The sequence below is a fragment of the Chinchilla lanigera genome, unplaced genomic scaffold (assembly GCF_000276665.1).
Source record: "Chinchilla lanigera isolate Chin_1 unplaced genomic scaffold, ChiLan1.0 scaffold00076, whole genome shotgun sequence".
Taxonomy (NCBI): domain Eukaryota; kingdom Metazoa; phylum Chordata; class Mammalia; order Rodentia; family Chinchillidae; genus Chinchilla; species Chinchilla lanigera.
Window position 1 is genome coordinate 9,669,354 of NW_004955477.1, and position 12,079 is coordinate 9,681,432.

The window sequence follows — 12,079 nt, forward strand, 5'->3', positions numbered from 1 at the left end:
TATAGGTGTCCGCCACCACATCTGGCTTATATTTGCTTTATGAAATCAATTTTTGTTTATCTTACCCAAGTATAAAGCTACTTCCTATGCTTTTCATTTCTTCTTGCACTTCGTACCTTGTATCAGGGATAACTCTATTTTCATCTGAAAGTTAGAATTCCTTCAGTAATAGGCTTGTGGTGCCAATCTCAAAATGTAAATATTTTTCCTTTATTTTGGCAATCTTTCTGCTGGGCCTAACAATTCTTGTTTGGTAAATAATTTTTCTTTCTGCACACTGAAAATGTCACCCTAGAGTTTTCTGGCTCCTGCTGTAACTATCAGAAGTCAGCTGTCATTCTAATAACAAAGTCAGAGGACACCACTTTAAAATCTTTTATTCTACCATGACTGGCTTTTTAGTTCTTATTGGAATTTATTAGACTTTTTGAATATGTGGACTTGTTTCTTTATCAGTAATATAAAAGCTTCACTGTTCTTCAAATATTGCCTTTGACCTACCTCCCGCCTCATCTCTTCGGGAACACCAGTGAAGCATGTGCTAAACATTTTTCACTCTGGTATACACAACCCTTAACCCTTAATACCCCTTTCTTTTTGTTTTCTCTCCTGTGCTGGTGATCAAATCCAGGGCCTTGTGTATGGTAGACAAGTCTTCTACTACTGAGCTCCCCTTTTAAAAAATTTTGAGACAGGGTTTTACTAAGTTGCCCAGGTTGGTCTTGAACCGGGGTCCTCCCTCACAAATAGCTGGAATTGCAGGCATATGCTGCTGTGCCTAGGTCTCTTAACTCGTTTCCAGATTTTTTGTTTTGTTTTTGTTTTTGTTTTTGAGATAAGATTTCACTATGCAGTTCAGACTGGCCTTAAACTCACTTTGTAGCCCAGGCTGGTCTCCAACTCCCAACGATCTTCCTGCCTCAGCCTCCTGAGTGCTGGGATTACAGATGTGCTCCACCACACCCTCAAACACTTTTCAGTTTTTGCTTTTATTTTTTTTTGGTAACAGGAATCGAACTCAGGATATTGCGCTTGCCAGTCAGGCACTGTGCCGCTGAGCTATATCCCCGGCACCTCATTTTCTGATTTCTAATCTCTTTGTATGTCTAAATTGCTTTAGGTAATTTCTCTATCTCTTTTATGATTCACTAATTTTCTCTTTTGCTGAAACTAATTTCTTGTTAGTTAAATCTTAATTTGGCTTTTAACTTTCATTATGTTTTTTTATTTCTAGAAATTCTATCTGGTTGCTTTTTAAATATGCTAGCCTAAATTATAGTTTTCTGCTCCCCCTGGAAAATTTCCATCTCACTTTTTATTTCTCAAAACATAGGGTGTGTAAATGTTTTAAAGCCTTTGTCTGCCAATTTGAATTTCTGAGGTCTTCATACAACTGTTTCACTATCTTCTCCTTCTCACCTCACTCCTCCATCTCTCCTCCTCTTATCCTTTTTCTTTTTCTAGCTTATATTTGAAACATTTTATTTTCTGTATTATGATGGTTTTTGACTCTGAGTTAGTCATTATTCACCTTAGTTACTCTTCTCATTTCTGAGACAAAATACCCAACACTCGAAGTTAAAGGAGGAAAGGTTTATTTAGCTAGCTCACAGTATGTGGAGGTTTCAGTCTATAGTATGGTGGCTCCAGGGCAGGGTGGCATGGCAGAGGGGCATCGTACAGGAGAAATAGTCCATGGCCAGCAGGCAGGTAAGAGCACATTAGCTCTCTTTGTGTCCATTATATTTTATGCAGTCTACCACCCTAAGGTGGGTGTAGCTCTCACACCCTTAATCCTAGCCAGAACTGTGCAAAACCAATCAGTGGACTGATTTAGTAATCACACACCCTTATCCCAGCACCACTCACTCCAGACCCAGCCACTCCTGAAAAGCCAACCCTGTGACTGCAGAAGGCTTTGGAGAGCCATCTAGACACAAGCTATAACACTGTCCTTAAACAGTTACTTGTGGGAGCTCTGTGAGCCCTAAATAAGGGTGTGTTTCTCCATAGAAATTGCTATTTGCTGCTTTCAGGCTCTGAGGAGTGGCAGCAATCAAGGGCCACCTCATGTGAAGTAAAAAGCCTGACTCATTTCAGGCTGCCGTGTGAGGTGGTCTGGCCCGGGCCGTCCCACGTCTCATCTTGTCTGGAAAGGCTTCCCTCCTGTTCTTGTTCTATCAGCCCCTTGACAGTGGGCTTAACTTTTACCCTGAGCATTTGTATACCCTTTGGGGGCCTCAGTTTGCAGGAAGAAGGCTTCTTCTTCCTCACCCTCGCTCTACCCCATTGCTGGGACTCTTTCCCTGAGGGGCCATCAGGAGCCTTACTCGAGAACAGCAGGATGGGCCTGTGCTGTCACACTGAGAGCAGCTTCCGTCTTCAAACCACCTGTCTGGGTCTCACTTTTATTTAGACTTTTGGCCTGGGAAATCCATACTCCCTTAGTACTTCTTTAATGAGTTTGAGGAAATTTGAGAAATCCTACCAGCATTTTAATTGCTTTGAGAGAAAAGTTTGGTTCAAATAATTTAAAAATATGAAAACATTTCTTTTTATTTTATTTTATTTTATTTTATTTTTCCTTTTTGAGACAGGGTCTCGCTATACAGTTCAGGCTGGCCTTGAGCTCACTTTGTAGCCCAAGCTGGCCTCAAACTCACAATGATCCTCCTGCCTCAGCCTCCCGAGTGCTGGGATTACAGGTATGAGCCACCATGCCTGGCAACATTTCTTTTTAAAACTACTGCTCCTGCCATGCAGACATCCACTCTTGGCTTGTAGATCTCTGTTGGAGTCTGGGCATCTTTAGTCAACATGCAAATCACACCTCCTAATTTAATGCCACTGCATATAATTTGTGGGTCACATTTCAAAGAATACCCCTTTGTGAAATCTAACAACATTTGAAGTTTTGGAGGACGATGTTAGAGACAGGTGAGCAGCCGGTGAGGTGGGAAGAAGAAGGAAAACAGAGGCAAATTGCTGGCAGAAAGGGCAGGAATGGGTCCTCGGCTGGCAAGGCCAACAAAGCTCTCTAAGGCACTTTTGCAATTTCCAGAGTCTGGTCCTTAACAAACGCCTGTCTCTGATGAAAACTCTGCATTGGTGTTGAGAGTGATGGAAGACTAGACATTGTCACAGAAGGGCAGAGATGTAGAACAAAATACAGTTAGTTGCACACCCTCAAACAGAAGCCAGAATATGTGGTATCCAGAAATTGAAAAAAACTGTGGTAAAGCTGGACTTTGGGTATGATGGTGAATGGCTATAATTCCAGGACTCAGGAGGCAGAGGCAGGAGGATCACCATGAGTTTGAGGCCAGTTGGGGCTCCATGGTGAGTTCAAGGCCAGCCTGAACTACATAGTAAGACTTTGTCTCAAAAAAAAAAAAAGAAAGAAAGAAAGAAAGAAAGAAAGAAAGAAAGAAAGAAAGAAAGAAAAAATAAAAAAAGAGCTGTGATATGCTTTGTACTTCCACAGGGTGCAGGATCAGAATTCAAGGCATCCTTCTATAATCTCAAGGGGCAAAAGGGTTCTGCTGCACATGTGGTTTGCATGTGTATTCACTGGGCATTTCTTCCAGAGTTCAAAGCTCTTCTGGATCTTCATAGATCCAGATTCTGGTGCGTACAGCCACTGTGGAGGCAGGAAGGGGCAGGAATCGCTGTCTACAGTGTATGCATGGTGACTGTGTTGTAAAGTAGTTAGATGGAGGGGGACTCCAGGGAGAGCCCCACCGATCACTTCTGTTAATACTGCCTATTGCCAAATGCCATCCTAAAACTAGAAGCAAGGGTGAAGATGTGGGAGAAAGGAGGTTGGCGTGGAAGAAAAGTCAACACTGGCCACTGCCCCTCTGCATGGCAGCTTTATGTACTAACACCTCAGAGTAATAGAAGAGATGGAGTACCAACACTAGCAGGGCCAACTCTGAAAATGGAAAGCAATGCCTCTTATTATTTTACCCTGCACAATTATCTTCATTTATGGACATTTATTTCCGTTAGTCATTTACAAGCTGTCTTGGTTACTTTTCTCTCATTGCTGAGAGAAAATTCCTGATGCCCAGAATTAAGGAAGGAAAGGTTTATTTAGCTCACAGTTTGTGGAGGTTTCAGTCCATACTCGGCTGGCTCCAAGCCAGAGTGGCACATGGCAGAGGGCAACAGTTCATGGTGGCAGAAAACAGCAAAAGCAACAAGAGCAAAAGGGATAGAAGCTAATGAGCAAGGCTCTTACCCTCCCTTATATTGTATGCAAACTACCCACCCCAGGGCAGGTGTAGCACTCACACCCATAATCCCAGCACTGGACCATGGATCACTCAAAAACTCTCAAAGCCTGCCCCATGACTGCATAAGGCTTTGGAGGGACATCTAGACACAAACTATAACACATGCAAATATTATGATTTAGTTATTTAATGAGCACTGTCTTGTATGCTGCTGTTTAAACCCAGGATCCACTGTGGTCATATGGTTGGTTTCCCTATATTTATTCCACTCAGATGACACAACTAAGCCAAATATACCAATTTTGCTTCCCTTCTGAATGAAGGTTTAAATGGGGCATGTGGCTCATGGAAATTCTGTTCAGGATTTCTGGAAAAAGAGACCAAGGAGGAGATTGTTCATCCCTTCTTTTGGACATCATCATTCCTGGGTGTGATGTGTGGAACTGCTGCAGCCATCTTGGCCTCATAAGGTTAAGTAGCCTAGGGATGAAGTCAGTGCTGAGGATGGAAGGAGAGAGAGGAAAGGAACCTGCACCCTTCAAAGGTGTAGAGATATTTAACCATTTAGTCCTGGTGTCTATCCTATCTGCAGACTTCTTGTTATGTAATTTGATATACTGATCTGTTGTTCAAGTACAGGAGTGTTTTTTGTTTTGTTGGTTTTTGCTTTTTGTTGCTGGGAACAGTGAACCAATATAATTTCATGTTATAAAATTTTGTCATGTTTCTAGATAACCCTTAAAATTTAAAATTTTTATTCTGAAATAATCTCAAATTTCTAAAAGAGTCATGTTCCCATTCCTGCTCCCCCAGGATTGCCTGCCTCACCTTCTCTCTTTTGCAAAAATCTTACTCATTTGTTGGAGTTAAGTTCAGAGCTCTTTGACCAGGTTCTTCCAGTAAAAGCAAGTGGCTTTCTCCTTTGCCTTCTTGTTGTATTTCCTTACACTTCTCTGTGGTAGTAACCTTACTCTTCATTGTGTAGGCAGATAGAGCGTCCTGCTCATCATCTACTTTGACCTCTTCTTTCTGACAACTCCTTGGACCACAGAGACTGAAAGGTCAAGCATTGTGCTTCTCTGGCTCCCTTGCAGCCAGGGTTCCAGATGACATTCAGTTTCCATGAATCAAATGGACCGGAACAGGAAGTGCACTTGGGATTGGGTTGAGCAGGAAGAGGGCATGGGTGTGAGTCACTCGTCTTATGCTGGGGGTCTGCTGGGTCTGGCACAGCCTTGGCACCCACGATGCTGGGGGACTTCTGGCCCTGGAGTGAGGGTGGTTGGGGTGCAGTGATCATGGAGCCAGCAGTGGGAAGAATGGGTTTTGATTCTAAGCCTTCTGATGTTGTGCAAGGATCCACTTCTGGGAGTAGCATCCAGAGATACATCCTTGAGTACATGCTTACTCTTCCAGTTCCTTGGTGACATTATAAGCCCTAAATTTCTTGCATTAAAGTAACATCTGCTAAAAATAGTTTTTTTTTTTTCTTTTTATGCCTCTGACTATACAGTGCTATTTCTGTAAATGGTTATAAATAGCAGATCCTAAAGGATGGGAACCTGAGACTTACCTGACTTGGCTGAGTTTGGAGAGTGCAGCTTATCATTATCTGGTGATCAGCAGCTGGGTTACTAGTGGTCTCTAGCACCCAGGAAATGACATGGAGTGAACGGTCCACTGAAGGTGCTACCATAGTACATTTATATCACAGGCGCAAGGAGTATAGGAATTGTGAGTCTGGATCATAGCCTTTGGGAGGATTTTGATGGCTCTGAACACCTGAACCCCAGACCCCACACTGTGTCTTATAATCTCACGGTCTAAAGAGACTGGCTCTGTCCTGCCTCAGTCACTGCATCTTCACCCACTGTCATCACAGGCAAGAAAAGGGCAACTCACCCAGCTGTACTCTCCTGACTCCAGATGCAAGGCCGACCAGAAAGGAGCTTGCAGACAGGGACAAACTTAGGAAGGGAAGCTTGCACATTCAAGGACAGCAAGATTGGCCAATATCCTTTGGCAGAATTAAGGCAGGATGGAGAGGGACCATGGAGGGAGCAATGCAGTGCTAAAAAATTTAATTTGACAGAACTACAGACTTCTTGAGAATGATAAGAAGAGTACAAAGATGTACGATATAACCTCCACTTATACTTCCTAAATATCAATCATATATATACATATATATGTATGTATATGTGTGTGTATATACATCTGTACTGCTTTCAAGATCCAAAGAGGCCCACCATTCATATTTTGGTGGTGAAAGATACAAGTTACAACATGCTGCCTCCTCCCACTCAGTTTAAAGGAGATCCTCACATCTTCCAGTCCACTGAAACTTCAGAAACTCCAAGAGCCTAAGGAAGTGTTATGGCTATTATTCTCCACCCTCTAGCACTCACGAATCTTTAACCAGGCACTTGGGTACCAGCTACTTCCTGCTTACTGAATCTATGTATATGTAATATTTCCAGCAGGGTTCAGGGCAGTTGGTGAGGATCCCGTGGACTAAGGTGTGACCCTGAACAGTGTTTGTGTACTACTGAATCAAGACCATAGGATGGACTGATACCCCTGCAGTGTGAAAGCAAACTCAACAGCACAACTATCGAATCAGAAAGTTAACACAGGTATGATTTGCTAATCAAATTTTCCCATATCCAATGGTGCTTGTAATAGGAAAACCAAACCCTGAATTATGAGTCATATCTGTGGGTCATTCTCTTTGTCCTCTGTGAATTTAGAGCAGTTTCTAATTTTTGTTTGTTCTGATCTTGACAAGTTTATGAGTACAGGTAGCAGTGGTTCTGCAGAAATACCCCTCAGTTTAGGTTTGTGAGATGCTTGATCTTGACATGACTAGATTCAGATATGAATTTGGGCAGAAATATTTCAGAAATGACACTATGTATCTCTAGTCTCATATTTTGAGATGCACAGTATTGACTTGTGCCATTCCAGATGTTGTGAGCTTTAGTGTGTAGATTACATCAGTGTCTGCTAGGCTTTCCCACTGTAAATGTACCATGACCCCTTTGTGATTAATAAATCTCTCAGGAGGAAGCACTTTGAGACCACTTGTATATCTTATTTCTCCCCAGATACTCACTAGTCTCCACTTTCTTTCTTCCCCAGCCCCAGCCCCTGGGGTCCTAGAGGTTGAATCAGGGCCTTGAAAAAGCTGGGTCAGTGCTCTACTGCTGACCTGCATTCCCAGCCCTTTTTGTTTTTCATTTTGAAGTGGTATTCAGTTGCCTTGTGGCTCTTCCTTTAGTGTCTGAAATATCCTTGGAGTAGATTGAATTTTTTGTCTTTTTTAGACAGGGTTTCACTATGAAGTTCAGGCTGGCCTTAAACTCACTTTATAGCCCTGACTGGCCTTGAACTCACAGCTATTCTCCTGCTTCAGTTTCTGGAGTGCTGGGATTACAGGCGTGCTTCACCATGCCCGGCATGATATATTTAGTAACTGGTAGAATTCCCAGATTGACTCCTTGACCCATGTAATGAAGGCATCAGGTAGAGGTGCTGGAGGATACGGCGCTCGCTCACCCCCAATAATAAGCCCAAAGCAGTGCTGCATACCTAGAGCTGATTAGCGCTACATTCAAATCTTGAAAAGTTGAGGAATGACTACTTATTTAATTCACTGACTGGCTTAAGTGGAAAACAAATGGATTAGGGAGCAGGATGGTGGGTTATCCTAAGCTTTATCAAATACTGACCTCCAGTCAATGTTGCAGATATGGCCTATTTACTAGAACAGTGGAGTAAGTCAGTTCTCTTCTTGGTACATTGTATGTGGCCATCAAACTGGCAGATGCATTTTCTTTCTGCACCAGTCACTGTAGAATCCCAGGATGAGTTTGCTTTCACACTGCAGGGGTATCAGTCCATCTTATGGTCTTGATTCAGTAGTACACAAACACTGTTCAGGGTCACAACTTAGTCCACGGGATCCTCACCAACTGCCCTGAATCCTGCTGGAAATATTACATATACATAGTTTCAGTAAGCAGGAAGTAGCTGGTACCCAAGTGCCTGGTTAAAGATTTGTGAGTGCTAGAGGGTGGAGAATAATAGCCATAACACTTCCTTAGGCTCTTGGAGTTTCTGAAGTTTCAGCAGACTGGAAGATGTGAGGATCTCCTTTAAACTGAGTGGGAGGAGGCAGCATATAGTAACTTGTATCTTTCACCACCAAAATATGAATGGTGGGCCTCTTTGGATCTTGAAAGCAGTACACATGAAGTTTATTTGAGAGCTCAGGGCAAGAAAGCTCTACTCAGCTGATTAGGCTTCATGGCAGCATGAATCTTCCTGGGCTCTGTGGCTTAGTGACTCTTATAATGCTTCACGTGTCCATGAAATATAAGAATGTTGGTGCCCAATACCCTTTGCCAGATGTGGTGACGCATGTCTATAATCCCATCACTTGGGAGGCTGAGGCAGAAGGATTACTGGGAGTTCAAGGCCAGCCTAGACTCCATAGGGAGTTTGAGGACAGTATGAACTACATACTGAGACGCTGTCTAAAAAAAGATCATGTTGTTGTATTGCAGACCTCGAGAGGATAACCACAGTCAAAGCTGAGGTCCTTATCAGCACATAGCCATTCCCCTTTGAGAAATCATTTCTGGCTTGCTCATGAGTTCTCAGCAGACAGTACTATCTCTCACCACAGTTCACTAAGAGATCATCCAACATCAGTTATCCATTATTACCTGGTGTTATCTGATTCATCAAGCCACAGAAATGAGCATGCTCAACACAACTCTACCCTAAAAATGGAAGTGCTATATATGAGGTTTAGCATGGCCTGCACTATGCTCTCCCCCTACCCCAGTTCATGTGTTGAAGTCCACGTGACTATTTGGAGACAGGCCCTGAAGGGAATAATTAAGGTTAAGTGAGATCATAAGGGTGGACCCCTAATCCAGTAAGACAGGTGTCCTTATGAGAAATGAAAGAGAGGAAGACATCAGGGATGCACATGCAGGGGACAGACCACATGAGGACTCAGGGGGAAAGGTGGGGTTATGGCTTAGATCTAAAGTGTCCCCCGAAAGTCTTGTGTATTGAAGATGATCAGGTCACAGGGGCTCTATATTCAGTAGATTTATCCATCGATGAGTTTAGCAGCTGACTGTGGTGTTGGTGTTGACCTGTTGAAGGTGGGCGGATGGGGGTGTGACTGGGAAGGGTGTATTGTTATCTCCAGCTCCTCCCTTCTCTCTCTGCTTCCTGGCTGCTGTGGGATGAGCAGCTGTCCTGCACCACCCGCTGTCACCCATGCCCTTTCTGCCTTGGAGCCAGCTGATGATGGGCTGGATCTTCTAAAAATCCTGAGTTGAAATAAGCCTCTCCTCCTTTAAATTGTGGGTGTTGGGTATTTTTTCTCAGCCATGGGAAAGTGCCTAATCCAGGTGGCCATCTCCACACCTAGGAAAGAGGCCTCAGGGAAAACCAACCCAGCCAGCAGCTTGATCTTGGACATCCAGCCTCCAGAACTATGAGACAACAACTGTTCAAGCTACTTAATCTGTAGTATTTAATCATGACTGCTCTAGTAAGCTAATGCTAGATTATTCTCAAGCATATCCTAAACATTCAAAGAAGTTTCATGAGTGTATAGCTCACCCTCTGAGTACCTCTACCTCTCTAGTACCCCCTGTCCCACCACCTGCATTTTTAGTTTTTGTTTTGTTTGTTTTTGGCCTTTTTGAGACAGGGTCTTGCTATGCAGTTCAGGCTGGCCTTGAGCTACTTTGTAGCCCAGGCTGGTCTCGAACTCGCAATGATCCTCCTGCCTCAGCCTCCTGAGTGCTGGGATTACAGGCGTGTGCCACCACACCCAGTTGCATTTTTGGTTTTATGGAGAGTTCCCTAAAGCAGGCTGACCAAGGAACAACAACAACAGAAATATTGCTGAGTGTACAGATACTTTTGCATGCTAGGCTGGAATTGGCTGGAAGAGGTCTGATAGCATCACAGCCATACTCAAATTGGCCCCAGTGGACAGCAGGGCAAGTGAACTCCATGCAGCAGGCCAAGCTTCAAGCAGTACATATGATTATGCTTTATTTTGCTTGGAAGCTGATTTGACTAGGGTGCAGTTCTGGGAAGACATGTGCATGGACAGGGCTTCTGGAATGGACCCGCCCAGATGTGACTGTAGGTGCACACTCACCAAATACTGCTACTGCATAGAAGATACTCACGGTAGGAGAGAAGGCGACCTATTCTGCAGAGAGCACCCAACTCTTCTCTGTTATGCGATGTGTCACAAAATAGTCACAGAAGTGGCTACAGTGCATGGATGGGTCACAAACAGCCTTGAACTTTCCTTCCCTGCCCTGCCAAGGCTGGTCTGGTGATTGTCACAACTGAGTGCTCCGTCTATCCACAACCACGACTAGCAAGAGGCCTGGGATGTAGCATTACAACGTGGGGGCCAGCTGGCCAGCTGGTGGCAAACTGATTATGTCAGACTCCCCATTAGAACAGACCCTTTCTTGTTCTCAGCATAGTTTTTTCTTCTCCATCCACTGAGCTTCCACCACTTACATCACCTGGAGACTCACTGAGTGGCTTGTTCGCTCTTACACTATCCCTCTACAACCGCTTCTCACAAGAAACCAATGACATGGGCATGGGATTTACAAGCTTTGTGATGTATCTGCTATCACAGCAGTCTGGAATGTCCTGTTTTAAAGACTTCACAGATCAACGGTTGGGAGATCAGCCCCTGGCAAGGCTGAGGTTCTGTGTTACCACATGAACTCTTCTCCAACAACCAGCAAATGGCTCTGGTCTTCCTGTGGCCAGCATGCATAGGTCCAGGAGGAAGCGGGAGAGGCAGCCCTCATTATTATGCATAGGAATCCACTTTGCTTTCCCTACCCAGAATTTGAGGTTGCGCTCTTTTATAATTTTGGTACCCAGAGAAGGTGCATTCTGCTAAGGAATTGTGTAACCAGTACGTAGGTTTTCATAAAACAGTATTTACAGGTTTATTCACTCATCTATGCCCTCCAGCAACTCTTAACGAAGTATCAGTATCTTTCTGCTTGACAGATGAAGACCCCAAAAGAGCACACCTAGAAGGGACAAGCATGGAATTGTGGATTCCATGACAGGACTTGTTCGCTACAAGGTTCCAGACAGCATTTCTCCAGCAACGGGGCTGCGGAAGGCAGCATTCGGAGATGGAAAGCCAAGAGTTAATGGCTGGAACACACACGTGCAACTATCTCGTGCTTCTCATGGCTGCTCATACCCAGAATGAAATGAGAGTAATTCTCGCCCGGATAAGTACCTCGTAAGCCCGTGGTTTTTGGTGGGGAGCAACGCTCTGTTAAACCTAGCTGGCTTTCACCTCGTGCCCTCCCTCTGCAGATTTCTCTGCAGCAGCCAAAGCTATTTTCAGGAGCATCGTTTCTGATTTTAATACATTGCAGACCTGCTCTTTAAAGAACTAGAAGAACAATCTGGAGAAATCCGGAGGCGGGTGTAGCTGAGCCCGCGCACCGGGCGGGAGCGGACCGAGAGCTGGAGGGTCGGGGAGGGCCGGGTTTTCGGGGCGCCCGCCCGCGGTGACGCGCGCCCCCCGCCCGCCGCAGCGCCACTGCAATGGCTGAGCGGGGCCGTCGGACGTTGCTGCCTCGGAGCCCACGCCGGCCGGAGCCTGCTCTCGGGGAGCCTCGGTAAGCAGCAGCCGGCGGTCTTCTGGGGCCCCGCGTTCCCAGCAGCCGGGCGGGGCAGGTAAGCGCGCACGCCCAAACCGGGTCTCTGCGCTCCCCGGCGCCTGGCACGGTGCGTCCGGGGACCGCGGG

General features: G+C 44.9%; 1 protein-coding gene across 12 annotated transcripts in view; it reads left to right on the forward strand.

The window, feature by feature from the left end:
• The first annotated feature begins 11,885 nt into the window (after window positions 1–11,885).
• Jakmip3 (Janus kinase and microtubule interacting protein 3) overlaps window positions 11,886–12,079 on the forward strand; it is a 146,466-nt gene continuing 146,272 nt past the window's right edge. For 11 of the 12 annotated variants that reach the window (XM_013503116.1, XM_013503115.1, XM_013503119.1 and 8 more), the window contains exon 1: window positions 11,894–12,008. The gene's annotated coding sequence lies outside the window, so the exon portion shown is untranslated. Of the gene's footprint in view, window positions 12,009–12,079 lie in introns of all 12 variants that reach the window. The other variant, XM_013503117.1, reaches the window with a different exon arrangement.